Source organism: Elephas maximus, chromosome 17 (assembly GCF_024166365.1).
Source record: "Elephas maximus indicus isolate mEleMax1 chromosome 17, mEleMax1 primary haplotype, whole genome shotgun sequence".
In the NCBI taxonomy this organism is placed as follows: Eukaryota; Metazoa; Chordata; class Mammalia; order Proboscidea; family Elephantidae; genus Elephas; species Elephas maximus.
Genome location: NC_064835.1, coordinates 15,333,070 through 15,347,168, shown reverse-complemented (window position 1 = coordinate 15,347,168; position 14,099 = coordinate 15,333,070). Strand labels below are relative to the sequence as shown.

The 14,099-nt window shown below is 40.1% G+C and overlaps 1 long non-coding RNA gene across 10 annotated transcripts in view; it reads left to right on the top strand.

The window, feature by feature from the left end:
- LOC126060888 (uncharacterized) overlaps positions 1–14,099 on the top strand; it is a 414,465-nt gene that overhangs the window by 116,279 nt on the left and 284,087 nt on the right. The window lies entirely within an intron of this gene.

The window sequence follows — 14,099 nt, the reverse complement described above, 5'->3', positions numbered from 1 at the left end:
GAGCTGAGTTACTAAGACGCTTTTCAAATGTAAACTACATGTTGGGTATGAAATCGCCAAGAGCCAAGTAGTAACCAGCAAGCAACGCCATTCCATGAATGCTGTCCAGTTTCTGATGGCAGAGATTGCCACAGAAATTAACAAGATGAGGAGAAAAAGTGTCATCACTACTGAACAATGTTTAGTTTGCTGATTCTTTTAGGCTCAGGGCAGCACTGAAGAGCAATGTATTCTTTTGGGCAACATATATTTCAGATTGCAGCCTGAAAGATGTGCACATAGTACAAAGAAATCTAATTCGTTTGCATTAATTTGTGGGAAAACCAGTTGCCATCAAGTTGACTCCAACTCATGGTGATCCCATGTGTGTCCAAGTAGAACTGTGCTCCATAGGCGTTTCAATGGTGACTCTTTGGAAGTAGATTGCCAGGCCTTTCTCCCAAGGTGCCTCTGGGTAGATTCAAATCTCCAACCTTGCAGTTAGCAGCCAAGCATGTTAACCATTTGCCCCACCCAGGGACTTTAAATTTGTGGGAAGGTCAGTCTAAATTAATAACAAATTTGAACTAAAAAAAGCAATCTAAAAGAAATACACTTTAGTTATTTACAAGAAACCTATACCGGAGATCTAAAAGTCAGAAGGCCCAGAAAGCCCTCTGGTCCTTGGGTAGCATATGAAAGCGTCCTTTTGTAGAGGAGCAGCGAAGATCCAGGGAGGTCAAGTCATTTTCTGCAAGGTTGCACAGCTGGCAAATGGCCGGAGAAATGCTGGAATGTGGTCTTCGCAGGACTGAGCTCTCTTCCCCTTTTCAAGCTGCGTTCAGACTTAACAAAGCATTGTCACTTAGCAATTTCTTGTAACTTTTCATGAGTGGATACAGAAACTTTGTAATAGAACATTTATCTGTATCTAAGTAGGCCCTGCTCGAGCACTTAAATCAACTGGTTTTATTTATTTATTTTTTTCCTTGTTGGCACTAATTGACTTTTTAAAGAAAATTGGCAACATAGAAGTAAGCTTAGCTGCTTGGTTTGAATGAGCCTCAACGCTGAATTAGTGTGACCCAAATTCATGAGATTTTACTTTGATTCTTTTAAAAAAAATTTATTGTGGTAAATATAAACGTAACAAAACGTTTATCATTTCAACCGTTTTTACACGTACAATTCGGTTACACTATTTATGTTCACCATGTTGTGCAAGCACCAAAACTACGCGTTCCCAACATTTTTCATCACTCTTCACAAAGACTCGGTACCCTTACGTGATACCTCCCTGCGATTCTTTTTTAAAGAGGTTAGTATTGCCCTGACTATTGCATTGGGCAAATCTGCTGCAAAAGACATTTTTAAAGGGCTAAAAAGATAGCACTTAGAGGACTAAGGTGCCCCTGACCCAAACCATGGTGTTTTCAATCACCTCATATGCATGTGGAAGCTGGACAATGAATAAGGAACCCGGAGAAGAATTGATGCCTTTGAATTGTGGCGTTGGTGAAGAATATTGAATACACCATGGACTGCCAGAAGAACGAACAAATCTGTCTTAGAAGAAGTACAGCCAGAATGCTCCTTAGGAGCAAGGATGGCGAGACTTGGTCTCATATACTTTGGACATATTATCAGGAGGGACCAGTCCCTGTAGAAGGACATCATGCTTGATAAAGTAAAGGGTCAGCAAAAGAAGAGGAAGACCCTCAGAGATGGATTGACACAGTGGCTGCAACGACGGGCTGAATCATAGCAACGATTGTGAGGATGGTGGAGGACCAGGCAGTGTTTTGTTCTGTTGCATATAGGGTTGCTATGAATCGGAGCTGATTCCACGGCACCTAACGACAAAAATAGTATTGCCATGGAGAAGGTGGTCTGTTTGATACTAATCTAAACTTAAGGGATTTTTTTCAAGTAATGCTTTGACAATAAATTTTCTATGTTCTTTACAAAATTCTTCTCTTTTCCTTTTATCCCATGGCCTTCTAAAGAACATTCACTTCGTATATTCTTGTGGAATTGGGAATTCATTTACAGTAAGCACCTTTTTGTTTTTAATTTTTAAATGTTTTCTGTTTGGCCTTTATTCTGTTTATACTGTTGTTGTTAGGTGCTGTTGAGTTGGTTCTGACTCACAGCAACCCTATGTACTATAGAATGAACCGTTGCCTGGTCCTGTGCCATGCTCACAATCGTTGTGATACTCAGCCCGTTGTTACAGCCACTCTGTCAATCCATCTCGTTGAGGGTCTTCCTCTTTTTCACTGGCCCTCTACTTTACCAAGTATGATGTCCTTCTCCAGGGACTAACCCCTCCTAATAACATGTCCAAAGTATGTAAGAAGTAGTCTTGCCATCCTTGCTTCTAAGGAGCATTCTGGTTGTATTTCCTCCAAGACCAATTTGTTTGTTCTGGCAGTCCATTCAGTATTCTTCGCCAACGCTGCAATTCAAAGGCATCAATTCTTCTTCGGTTTTCCTTATTCATTGTCCAGCTTTCACATGCATATGCTTCAACTGAAAATACCATGGCTTGAGTCAGGCACAGCTTAGTCTTCAAGGTGACATCTTTGCTATTCAACACTTTAAAGAGCTTTTTCACAGCAGATTTGCTCAATGCAATACATCTTTTGATTTCCTGACTGCTGCTTCCATGGGTGTTGATTGTGGATCCATGTAAAATGAAATCCTGGACAACTTCAATCCTTTCTCCGTTTATCATGATGTTGCCTGTTGGTCCAGTTGTGAGGATTTTTGTTTTCTTTATGTTGACATGTAATCCATACTGAAGGCTGTGGTCTTTTATCTTCATCAATAAGTGCTTCAAGTCCCTCACTTTCAGCAAGCAAGGTTGTGTCATCTGCATAACACAGGTTGTTAATGAGTCTTCCTCCAATCCTGATACCCAGTTCTTTTTGTAGAGTCCAGCTTCTCGGGTTATTTGCTCAGCATACAGATTGAGTAGGTGTGGTGAAAGGATACAACCCTGACACACACCTTTCCTGACTTTAAACTATTTGGTAGCCCCTTGTTCTGTTCGAAGAACTGCCCCTTGACCTATATACAGGTTCCTCATGAGCACACTGAAGTGTTCTGGAATTCCCATTCTTTGCAATGTTATCCATAATTTGTTATGATCCAAACAGTCTAATGCCTTTGCATAGTCAATAAAACACAGGCAAACATTTTTCTGGTGTTCTCTGCTTTCAGCCAGGATCCACCAGACATCAGCAATGATATCCCTGGTCCCACATCCCCTTCTGAATCCAGCCTGAATTTCTGGCCGTTCTCTGTCAAGGTACTGCTGCAGCTGCTTTTGAATGATCTTCAGCAAAATTTTACTTGCTTGTGACATTAATGATAATGTTCGATAATTTCCTCATTTGGTTGGACCACCTTTCTCTGGAATAGGCATAAATGTGGATCTCATCCAGTTGGTTGGCCAGGTAGCTGTCTTCTAAATTTCTTGGCATAGATGAGTGAGCACTTCCAGCCCTGCATCCATTCGTTGAAACATCTCAGTTGATATATCCATCAATTCTTGGAGCCTTGTTTTTCACCAATGCCTTCAGTACAGCTTGGACTCCCTCCTTCAGTCCCATATGTCCTGATCATGTGCTACCTCCTGAAATGGTTGAACGTCAGCCATTTCTTTTTGGTATAATAACTCTGTATTCTTTTCATCTTCTTTTGATGCTTCCCACTTCTTTTAATATTTTCTCCATGGAATCCTTTACTATTGCAGTCGAGGCTTGATTTGTTTCTTCAGTTCTTTCAGCTTGAGAAATGCCAAGTGCATTCTTCCCTTTTGGTTTTCTATCTCCAGCTCTTTGCACATATCATTGTAATACTTTGTCTTCTTGAGCTGCCATCTGAAACATTCTGTTCAGTTCTTTTACTTTATCATTTCTTCATTTTGCTTTAGCTACTTGACATTCAGGAGCAAGTTTCATAGTCTCCTCTGACATCCATTTTGGTCTTTTCTTTCTTTTCTTTTTAATGACCTCTTGCTTTCTTCATGGATGATGTCCTTGATGAAGTTCCACAACTCTTTGGGTCTTTGGTCATCAGTGCTCAGTGTGTCAAATCTATTCAGGTGGGATATACTCAAGGTCATACTTTGGCTCTCATGGACTTGTTTTAATTTTCTTCAGCTTCAACTTGAACTTGCATATGAGCAATTGATGGTCTGTTCTGCAGTCAGCCCCAGGCCTTGTTCTGACCGATGATATTGAGCTTTTCCATTTTCTCTTTCCACAGATATAGTCGATTTGATTCCTGTGTATTACATCTGGTGAGGTCCGTGTGTATAGTAGCCGTTTGTGTTGGTAAAAAATGATATTTGCAATGAAGAAGTCGTTGGTCTTGCAAAATTCTATCATGCGATCTCTGGCATCATTTCTGTCACCAAGGCCATATTTTCCAGCTACGAATCCTTCTTTGTTCCCAACTTCTGCATTCCAATCACCGGTGATTATCAAAGCATCCTGATTGAATATTCAATCAATTTCAGATTTTAGAAGGTGGAAAATCTTCAATTTCTTCATCTGTGGCCTTAGTGATTCATGCGTAAATTTGGATAATAGTGTATTAACTAGTTTTCTTTGTAGGCGTATGGATATTATTCTATCACTGACAGAGTTGTACTTTAGGATAGATCTTGAAATGTTCTTTTTGATGATGAATGTAATGCCATTCCTTTTCAAGTTGTCATTCCTGGCATAGTAGACCATATGATTGTCTCATTCAAAATGGCTACTGCCAGTCCATTTCAGCTCTCTGATGTCTAGGACATTGATGTTTATGGATTCCATTTCATTTTTGGCAACATCCAATTTTCCTAGATTCATACTTCATACATTCCTGTTTGTGCTGGCTTGTATGAAATCATGAAAAAAGGATTAATAGCTGTAAATGTAATTTTGTAACAAGATCTGTTCAGTTGGGTTGAAAAATCCTAATTGTGTGAACTCTTTGAAGCTTTGCCCATCTAAGGAAAGCAACACACTGAGCCTAAGATCACAGCAAATAAAGTGAGTTTCTCTTAACTTCATTTTGTTAAGAAATTAAACCAATACTCAGCTATTAAAATTAAACCAATACTCAGCTTTTGGGCATTGCTTAGATACCATTTCTGCAAAATGCTCTGTGCTGACCTGGATCATTTATTAAAGTTCTTTCCAGCTCTAGAAATCTGTTTCTATGATCCACTGATCCTCAGTTTCAAGGATGCCACCATTTCAGCTGGCAATGTTGTTTCTGTTTTCAATGATCTGTTGTATGAATGTAATCTTGGGGTCTAGAATCAACAGAGATTCTGTGCCAATGAAAGCACAGAAAACCACAGTCCTTTCAAATCAAAGGAGTGTCTGAAAATTTAAGTACCCTTATCTGGGTTGGAAGCCAAATTGTGGTTCAACAAAATCTGATTACGTCTCTCCAGGGACTCTTTTAGGTAAGATGGCAATATACAGTCCGGGTCTCTGGGATTTTGCACATTTCCCCTGATATGAAGTGCAGATGATGGAAAGCAGCCCTTTAAGGCAATCCTTATCTCTGTCTGTGTTTTCTTTGGTATGGTTATCGAACATGGAGTCCTCAGAAGATGGGCCCCATGGATGCACTCCCAGGCCTGAATTTACTGAAAAAAAGTTACTAAAACAACGGATTGAAATTGAGCAAGATTAAGTATTCACTTTTGGGTTTCCATGAAAGCTTTTATTTTATTTCCCCCTTCACTAGCTTGTGGAAATGTCTCAAGACTACTCATCTGGGGAGATTTGTGCCTTAAGTCAAAAATTTTTGGTAATTCATATCCCTTCCTGTTCTCCTGGGGCTTTGATACACAGGCAGTCTTATTTGCTTTCTCTAGCATTTCTGTCCCTGCTTCCTGCCTGTTTTAGGACTGTTTTTGGGAGGTATACAATAGTCTCAGCAATGGACTCAAAGATACTAACAATCATAAAGATGGCACTGGCCCAGGCAATGGTTTGTTCTGTTATACATAAGATCATCATGAGTTGGAATGACTTGATGGCAACTAACAACAACAATTTTAACAACAACAACAAGAACAGGGAGCTACAACACCCCTTCTCTCTAGCTCTGCAGCCCAGCAAAGATATTTGATTGTAGTCAGAGCGGGGAAAAACGGCACTGCTGCAAGAGGAAGGCATCTGTCAGTATGTCCACTCACTTCTTTATGCCCACATTTCCAGTTTTTGAACCTGAGGGCTAGAAGAGATGGTAAGAGACTGACAGATTCAATGGCAAAGCGCTAGCCAAGTCCCATTCCTCTTTCTCTGCTTCAGCAGTTTTTCTTAGCTTGATGATATTTCATGCACATTGGCCCACCTGTGGGGATAAATTCCTCCACTGCCAAAAGTGTTCTTCTAGAGAAAGTTAGCTTCCTTCAGAAGCAATGCTAATTCTTTCAGACTAAAGAAAGCACTTAAAGATATTCAAACTTCCTAATTTACAAATGGAAACCTATTCCTCTGAAAGTTTTTGAAACATTCAGAGATACTTGAGGGAATAATTTCTGTCCTAGGAAAATCAGGATAACTAAATACCCCACAAAGAACTGTTCCCCTTTTCCTTGTCTCCAAATCAGTGAAGAGCCAAACATTAAGGTTTCCTCTGTTGTTCCTGAAGAGTCCTTTACTGGACTAACAGTGAAAATCAGTCTATAGGCCATTCAGCCTATACTTCAGGGACAAAAGGAGAGGACAACATAGTTAGTTATTAACTAACATAATTGACCTTCCTTCTGCTTCCAGGTACCTGTTTAACCTGGAGGAAGTGTGGTATATAGTACAATAGTGCATCCACCCATCTGTCCATCCATCCATCCATCCATCCATCCATCCATCCATCCATCCATCCATCCATCCATCCATCCATCCATCCATCCATCCATCCATCCATCCATCCATCCATCCATCCATCCATCCATCCATCCATCCATCCATCCATCCATCCATCCATCCATCCATCCATCCATCCATCCATCCATCCATCCATCCATCCATCCATCCATCCATCCATCCATCCATCCATCCATCCATCCATCCATCCATCCATCCATCCATCCATCCATCCACCCACCCACCCATCCATCCATCCATCCATCCATCCATCCATCCATTTATTCAACACAAACTGTCTAAGTGTCCACAGTCTGCTGGGTACAGAGTTAAGTCTTAAAGTTCAAGACCTAATGGTTTAGCTGTTCAAAATAAAAATATACACAAATAAATGGATTGGAGTGTTGTACATACTGTAATAGAATATACATAGGGACAGTGGGGGAAAATAAATGATCTCTGGGTTGCCAAGGGATGCTTGAGACAGAGGATACTCAGTCTTTCCTACCACTGGTCCTATCAAGAAATTAAGAAAGAAACAGAAAGTCTACTGAGAAAGTTATTTGCACTTTTTCAGGCTTCATTTTAACTGCTATAAAAAGCCTGCATCCCACCTTGCTGATTTCCCAGTGCTGGTGGTGTAGGAGCTGGTGGTATAGAGCACTGCCCTGAATGGATCTGGCTCCCTGTTAAGAATCCGTAGTGAATTTTATACTGCAGAACCCAATATGAGTAAATAAGTGAATAAGTGGACAAATGACATACCTTCATTTTTCCTAGTTCTGTTACTAACCTACTGTGAGACTTTTTGGGGTTTCCTTTTCAACAGTTTTAAAAATGGTTGCTCTGTTTTATTTCATGGGGGCTGCTGTGCAAGATCAAGTAAGAAACATAAGGAAATATTTTATATGCATAAAGTACTTGAAAAGCTGTACAAGTGTAAGGAAATGCCATTGTCATATTATCATTTTAGGCAAAATGCTTAATGAAGCAGTCAAGCAGGAAAGGAGGAAGGAAAGGGTAGAAAGTAGAGAGAGAATGGGAGTGAGGGAGGGAAGTGAAGGAAAAAGAAGGAAAGGAAAGGGGAAGAAAAAAACAGTAAGAAGAAGAAAAGGAAAGTAAGAAGAAGAAAAGGGAGGGGAGGGGAGGGGAGGGGAGGGGAGGGGAGGGGAGGAGAAGGAAGGGGAGGGATAAACTAGAGAATAGTAATAATAAGAAAAGACACAGACACCGTGATCTAGCCACAACAATTGTGAGGATGGCAGGACCAGGCAGTGTTTCATTCTGTTGTGCATAGGGTTGCTATGAGTCAGAACAACAGAAGGTTTGGTATATGGACAGGGACACAGAAAAGGACTTCAAAGGCTTGGAGATGTAGTTCTTGGTCTTGGTACACTGTACTGTTTAGAAGGGATTACATAGTACACTTTGGTCTTGGAAAGAATTATTAGTTATTATAATTATAATAGCTAATACAATTTATCGGTTCTTTATTATGTGCTAAAATCTTTACACGTTATCTCAATTCATTCTCATGCAATTTATAAAGTACTTATTTTTTTCTCCTGTTTTTTAGCTAAAGAAACTGACTTGGAAGGTTTCAGCAGCCTGTTGCTAACCACAGTGCTATAATAATAATACTATTGTTGTATGCTGTTGAGTCAATTTCAACTCATAGTGACCCTGTATGACAGGGTAGAACTGCCCCATAAGGTTTCCTAGGTAGATACTGTACTATAACAATCTTCATTGTACAGATGAGGAAACTGAATCACAGCAATTGTAAATAATTGGTCCAATGAATGACAGATTCTGGGATTATAAACCAGGCAGCATGGCTCCAAATGTCAAGCTCTTAACCACTAAGACATCTTGTCCTTTATTCTATGCATAACTGCTGAAGAGGTATGGCTTTAATACTGTGATGACATTACATTGCACTCCAATAAGTGTGTGTGTATATATGTGTGTATTGAGTTGTTGTTAGGTGCTGTCAAGTTGCTTCCAACTCATAGTGACCCTACGTACAACAAAACGAAAGCCTGCCTGGTCCTGCGCCATCCTCTCAGTGGTTGTTATGCGTGAGCCCACTGTTGCAGCCACTGTGTCAGTCCATCTCCTTGAGGGTCTTCCTCTTTTTCACTAACCCTCTACCAAGCATGATGTCCTTCTCCAGGAACTGATCCCTCCTAATAACATGTCTAAAGTATGTGAGACGCAGCCTCACTATCCTTGCTTCTAAGGAGCATTTTGGTTGTGCTTCTTCCAAGACAGACTTGTTCGTTCTTTTGGCAGTCTACGGTATGTTTAATATTCTTCACCAGCACCACAATTCAAAGGCGTCAACGCTTTTTCAGTCTTTCTTATTTATTGTCCAGCTTTCACATGCATATGAGATGATTGAAAACACCACGGCTTGGGTCAGGCGCACTTTAGTCTTCAAGGTTACATCTTTGCTTTTCAACACTTTAAAGAGGTCTTTTGCAACAGATTTGCCCAATGCAATGGGTCTTTTGATTTCTTCTTATTTTATTTTTATTGTACTTTAAAAAAAAAAAATTTTTTTTTTTTAAATGAAGGTTTATAGAGCAGACTAGTTTCTCATTAAAGAGTTACAACACATATTGTTTTATGATATTGGTTAACAACTCCACAACATGTCAACACTCTTCCTTCTCAACCTTAGGTTCTCTATTACCAGCTTTCCTGTCCCCTCCTGCCTTCTAGTCCTTGCCCCAGGACTGCTGTGCCTCTTTAGTCTTGTTTTGTTTTATGCGCCTGTCCAATCTTTGGCTGACAGGTGAACCTCAGGAGTGGCTTCATTACTGAGCTGATAAGGTGTCTGGGGGCCACACTCTCACAGTTTCTCCTGTGTCTGTCAGACCAGCAAGTCTGGTCTTTTTTTGTGAGTTAGAATTTTGTTGTACATTTTTCTCCAGCTCTGTCCTGGTCCCTCTACTGTGATCCCTGCCAGAGCAGTCAGTGATGGTAGCTGGGCACCGTCTAGCTGTACTGAACTCAGTCTGGTGGAGGCCATGGTAGATGTGGTCCATTAGTCCTTTGGACTAATTTTTCCCTTGTATCTTTAGTTTTCTTCATCATTCTTCACTCCCGAACAGGTAAGACCAGTGGAGTATTTTAAATGGCGATTCACAGGCAAGGTCTTTTGATTTCTCAACTGCTGCTTCTGTGCATGTTGATTGTGGATCCAAGAAAAATGAAATCCTTGGCAACTTCAATCTTTTCTCCATTTATCATGATGATGCTTATTGGTCCAGTTGTGAGGATTTTTGTTTTCTTTATGTTGAGGTGTAATCCATACTGAAAACTGTGTTCTTTGATCTTCATCAGTAAGTGTTTCAAATCCTCTTCACTTTCAGCAAGCAAGGTTATGTCATCTGCATAACACAGGTTGTTAATGCATCTTCCTCCAATCCTGATGCCAGTTCTTCTTCACAGAGTCCAGCTTCTTGGATTATGTGCTCAGCATACAAATTGAATAAGTATGGTGAAAGGATACAACTCTGACACCTTTCCTGACTTTAAATCATGCTGTATCCCCTTGTTCTGTTCGAACAACCACCTCTTAATGTGTGTACAGGTTCCTCATGAGCACAATTAAGTGTTCTGGAATTCCCATTCTTTTCAATGTTATCCATAATTTGTTATGAACCACACAGTCCAATGCCGTTGCGTAGTCAATAAAACACAGGTAAACATCTTTCTGCTGTTCTCTGCTATTAGCCAGGATCCATCTGACATCAGCAATGATATCCCTGGTTTTGTGTCCTCTTCTGAATCTGGCTTGAATTTCTGGGAGTTTCCTATTGACATGCTACTGCAGCCGCTTTTGAATGATCTTCAGCAAAATTTTACTTGCATGTGATATTAATGATATTGTTCTATAATTTTCACTTTTGGTTGGATCACCTTTCTTGGGAATAGGCACAGATACGGATCTCTTCCGGTCATTTTGCCAGATAGCTGTCTTCCAAGTTTCTTGGCATAGACGAATGAGCGCTTCCAGTGCTACATCCGTTTGTTGAAACACCTCGATTGGTATTCCGTTAATTTCTGGAGCCTTGTTTTTCGCCAATGCCTTCAGTAGCAAGGACTTCTTCCTTCACTACCATCGGTTCCTGATCATATTCTACCTCCTGAAATGGTTGAATGTCCAGCCAAGTCTTTTTGGTATAGTAACTCTGTGTATTCCTTCCATCGTTTTTGATGCTTCCTGTGTCATTTAATATTTTCCCCGTGGAATCCTTCATTATTGCAACTCGAAACTTGAATTTTTCTTCAGTTCTTTCAGCTTGAGAAATGCCAAATGTGTTCTTCCCTCTTGGTTTTCTATCTCCAGCTCTTTGCACATGTCATTATAATACTTTATTTTGTCGTCTTGAGCTGCCCTTTGAAACCTTCTGTTCAGTGTGTGGAGTAGGGATAGTATAAAAGAATGTCTTCCCCCCAAAAAAAATCAGTCTTGAATATGCCTTGGAATAGGGGAAAAATACACCTTTAGAGGGAGGAAACAGGAGGTTCTATGCAGGGTTAGCCAGCATGACACCAGGATAAAATAATGTGTAGTGAACACAGAAGGCCATGTGAACAGGAAACAAGGTAGTGGAGGGCTTTGATAGTCAGTATTGTTTAGGGAAAATGATGGTAAAGTGTCAGTCTTGATAAGGTTATTCTGATAGATTTAGGAAGAAAAGGAAGAATTCAGATTTACAGGTGGGAGGTATCTAAATAGTAGCAGATGTGATCATCCAGGGAAGATGTGAGAAGGAAGAATAAGACTCTAAAAGGAAGTCTAATTGCACGACAATTATTTATGTTGGTAAAGAATGTTGGAGGAAGAACAGAGTTTTGTTTTGTTTTTAATAATCAGGATTATGGGACCTTAGAATGAATTTTTATGAGAAACCATGATTTCCTTTTCTAGAGGTCCTTAGAAGAAGCTCAGCTTATGTTCTCTTTCTTGGTTTAGGTTAACCTTGTTCCAGGGAGCATGGATTGGCAGTCAGAAATAACAAATGCATAGCCGGCTTGTCCCCAATCTCTCATGTCACACCCATGGCCAATAGTACTAATCAATTACCATGTCACTTTCCCTCTGAAGCTAGACTGGGTCCTAGATATTCAACACAGTATTTCAGGAAACTCCAGCAACCTTCAAATGATTGAAGGTGGCATACAAGTTAAAAAGTGTTTTTCCTCCATGGTTAGCTGATTTTGCCACGTCCCTCAAGGAACAGATGTTGATTCTACCTCCTAAATCGTACCTTCTTCATCACTTCTTCCATTGCCCTGTCTTCTCATTTGCTTTTGCCTAGACCATTGACAAGTTTTCCCTAACAAAACTCCCTGCCTCCAGCCTTGATCTCCTCTCATCCATTCTTCACACTCTTGCCAGATTATTTTTCTAAAACACCGCACTGATCATCCCATTGCCCTGCTTAAGATCCTGTAATGGCCTCACATTCTTTGCAGAAACAAGTCCCAACACTTTAGTACGGACGATAAGGTCCCTTCTCATTATTCTCCTGCTTCCTCTCACTTGTGCAAACTCATCATTCATCTTAAAAAAGCCCTGTCAAATTACTTGGAATGCTTAAAACTCTATGCTGTATCCTGTTTTAATGTCTTTCTATATTCTTTCTTTACAAAATATTCTCACATCTTTTGTCTACCTCAAAAATTTCCTACTTCAGCTTCAAGACTCAGCTTACACATCAGTCTCTCTATAATGCCTTTCCTGACTTTCTCCCATGACTATTGGTTTTGCCTTATTCAGCATTCTCATGGTCCTTTTAAAGGCAAAGACTTGTCTTTTTCACTTTGGTATCTTGGTGTACAATATAGTCTTTGCCATGTAGCAGATTTTCATGTTTGGTTAATAAAAACACACATCAAATGACAGGACAATATTAGCTTTCTCCAGTCCATTTGGAAATGAATAAAGCAAAAGAGAGTTGAAACCAGATCTTCAGACCCCACCCCACTCCCTCTGATTTTTCTCCATTTCCATCACTCGGTCATGATATTGTTACTTAGACCTCTGAAATGACCTCCTAATACATTCTCTTGACTCCAGAGTTTCTCTCCACCAAACCACATTGCATCCAATATATAAGCAATGGTGATTCAGTGGTAGAATTCTTGCCTTCTACATGTAAGACTCAGCCTTGAATCTTGGTCAGTGTTCTTCATTTGCAGCCACCACCTGTCTGCTAGTGGTGGCTTGTGTGTTGCTGCGATGCTGAACAAGTTTCAGCAGAGCTTCCAGACTAAGGTGGACTAAGAAGAAAGACCTGGCGATCTACTTCCAAAAATCAGCCAATGAAAACCTTATGGATCGCAAGGGTCCGATCTGTAGCCAATCATGGGATGGCTCATGAAAGTGTGGCATTTCATTCCACTGTTCATGGGGTTACCATGAGCGGGGTCAACTTGATAAGCAAATGACAACAATGCCACTTTTATGAGTAAATACTTAATATCTCCTTTTTCAGCCCAATACATTTTAAATTCTTTAGCCTACTATTTAAGGCTTCACAATATAGCCACTAACTTCTCTTACTACTTTACCTAACACCACTTCCCCAGGGGAAAAAAAATATGCTGAGGCCATTGTATTGCCTACTAGAGCCAAAATACACAAGGTGATTGCCTATGCCATTGCCTATGCCAATCCCCCCCGCTTTTTTTGAATGTCTGCCTCTTCATTTCTATCCTCAGCACAACCACTTCTTCCTCATATTCTTTCTCCTATTTTCACTTCCATTTTGTTATTCGTTTTTGTATCGCACCATTCAGAACTGATACGACCGTTTCTAATCTTCTCCTCCAGTACTTAGGTGATCTATACTACTCACTATGAACTTGTCTTATAGTGTGTTATATTGAAGAAGACAGAACATTAAGTCTCAATTCTGGCTTCACCCTTTATAAGCAATGGGACCTGATTTCTTTATCTTTGAAAGGAGAATGGTGATATCTATTTACCATTTGTCTTTTTAGACTAAAGATCAAGTGTGGTATACTGTTTGTGTGAAAGTGCTATGAAGTGTAAAGAGGCTGTTGTTATATTTTATCTTTTATGTTACCTTGCCAGTCTAATGAAAGCAAGAACCATGTCTTGTACACTAGCACATTCCCTTTGTATTCTGCACAGCCCGAAGCACAATGTTTTGCCCATAACAGATACTCAGGAAGTATCTAGTAAGTGAATGCTGA